This window comes from Bos grunniens, chromosome 17 (genome assembly GCF_055505025.1).
Source record: "Bos grunniens cultivar Pamir isolate PY7600 chromosome 17, Bosgru_T2T1.0, whole genome shotgun sequence".
Classification (NCBI taxonomy): domain Eukaryota; kingdom Metazoa; phylum Chordata; class Mammalia; order Artiodactyla; family Bovidae; genus Bos; species Bos grunniens.
In genome coordinates this window covers 5,289,791-5,292,154 of record NC_141181.1, presented here as the reverse complement: position 1 = coordinate 5,292,154, position 2,364 = coordinate 5,289,791, and the positions used below count along the sequence as shown (strand labels likewise).

The 2,364-nt window shown below is 45.6% G+C and overlaps 1 non-coding gene across 1 annotated transcript; it reads right to left on the bottom strand.

Annotated features, from left to right (window-relative positions):
• Positions 1-419: 419 nt before the first annotated feature.
• TRNAY-GUA (transfer RNA tyrosine (anticodon GUA)) lies at positions 420-491 on the bottom strand. The gene has a single exon. It is a non-coding gene; the product is annotated as a tRNA-Tyr (tRNA).
• Between the last annotated feature and the right edge of the window lie 1,873 nt (positions 492-2,364).

Genomic DNA, 2,364 nt, shown 5'->3' with positions numbered 1-2,364 from the left:
TCATTGGAAGGACTGATCCTGAAGCTGAAACTCCAATACTTTGGCCACCTGATGCAAAGAATTGACTCATTGGGAAAGACCCTGATGCTGGGAAAGACTGAAGACGGGAGGAGAAGGGAACAACGTGGATGGCATCACCATGGACATGAGTGGACATGAGTCTGAGTCAACTCTGGGAGTTGGTGATGGACAGGGAGGCCTGGCATGCTGCAGTCCATGGGGTCTCAAAGTATCAGACACAACTGAGCAACTGAACTGACTGAATGCATAAAGAAAGAAAGAAAGAAAGATAGTGAAGTTGCTCACTCGTGTCCGACTCTTTGCAACCCCATCGACTGTAGCCCACCAGGCTCCTCTGTCCATGGGATTCTCCAGGCAAGAATACTGGAGTGGGTTGCCGTTTCCTTCTCCAGGGGATCTTCCCAACCCAGGGATCGAACCTGGGTCTCCTGCATTACAGGCAGATGCTTTATCCTCTGAGCCACCAGGGAAGCCCATAAAACTTAGCAAATGATAGTTTGAAGGGAAAATTTTGAATGGATGAAATATACATATGGTAGAACATTTTTCAACTCAATGCAGCTATAGTTTAGAGTTATTTCCCGTCCTTTTCTTACCAATCTCCTTCTGATAACAGCACTTCTTTTCTTTGGACAATCATTCTCAATCCTGTGTGATCCTGGTGGGAATGTGCCTTGTGATGACGCAACCTCATCTCTGCCAACTGGTGAGCATATGACCCAGCTTGGTCTAGTGACCATATGACACCCCCCGGGCATGGTAATCAGTCAGAGGAAGGATACGTTTTTCTTGTCTGACCAATTTGAGTCATTTCCTGGACTTTTCCAAAGTGAAGGTGCCCACTAAGTCGCTTCAGTCGTATTTGACTCTTTGCAACCCCGTGGACTGCAGCCCACCAGGCTCCTCTGTCCATGGGATTCTCCAGGCAAGAACACTGGAGCGGGTTGCCATTTCCTCCTCCGGGGGATCTTCCCAACCCAAGACTGAACCCACTTTCCTCACAACAACCTGCATCGGCAGCAGGTTCTTTACCACTAGCACTGCCTGGGAAGCCCCGGAGTGCAGGCAGGCAGAGACTGGTCCTTTTGGATGACCTCGGATTATTGGCAGCTCTACCCTCCGCTGACTGGATCCTTAGGGCAGAGGGGAGGAAGGCGGCAACATACAAAGAGAAACAGAATTAATTTTTTAAAAAGGTCTGAGGACATCCTCCAGATCCCTGGATGTAGCCCTACCTAAAGCCCTTATACTTCTCACTTACGTGAGTTTTCCTGACACATGGTTGAGAATGATGGTGCTGATTTGAGCTGGGATTCAGTCCTTAGCATTTGTATCCTCACTGGTGCAGAAATAATGTCTGTACAGTATCTTTGGTGACCAGAATACTTTTTAAAATCGGAATCAGACATGTCACTTCCCTGTTGGAAATCTCGCAGCAGCTTCACATTGCTCTGAGACCAAGAATCTCCTTACCATGTCCTGTGTCCTTTTACACACACGCACACCCACACCATACTGCCAAGTCACAACACAGAACCACGATGCGCTTTCTGTACGTACACATAAGCTTACATTAGGATATGTCAAAAATCAGATGCTGTAATAAAAGTTCTTGGGAGTTTTTGTCCCAATGCTACAGCCAAGTGCATAAGAAAAAGGGCCTATTAGTTATTATCTGTAATATGGCAGTAGTTAATTGAGAATAAAGAGGCTAAAGCGCAGGAATTCTACTACCTTTAATTTTAAGTAGTATTTACAATTTTTAAAATTTAGCATACCGCAAAAGCCTAAGGTGATCCTATCTGGTTTTTAAATACAAAAAAATCACATTTCTCTTTATTTCCAGTCCTCTCCTGGCTTTTGCATATGTGTAGACCTTGATGCTTCTACCCTCTCAGAGCCCTCACAATCACGCTCCATGATTTGAGATTTTCACCAATTTTTCAGCCACCAAGTCTCACTTTGATGGATAACTTCATCCACTTTTTCCACAAATAATTATGGAGTGCCTGTATGTATTAGGTCCTGGGCAGTAATAAGGCATTCTGCCCCTCTTGAAAGTTACAGTTTACTGACAGGAACAAGCAAAAACAAGTGAACAAACAAAAATTGGTCCATGGGGTCGCTACGAGTCTGACATGACTGAGCGACTTCACTTTCACTTTTCACTTTCACGCGTTGGAGAAGGAAATGGCAACCCACTCCAGTGTTTTTGCCTGGAGAATCCCAGGGACGGGGGAGCCTGGTGGGCTGCCATCTATAGGGTCGCACAGAGTCGGACACGACTGAAGCGACTTAGCAGCAGCAGCAGGGAGAAAAAAATTAGGTTTTTTTTTGCAAAGA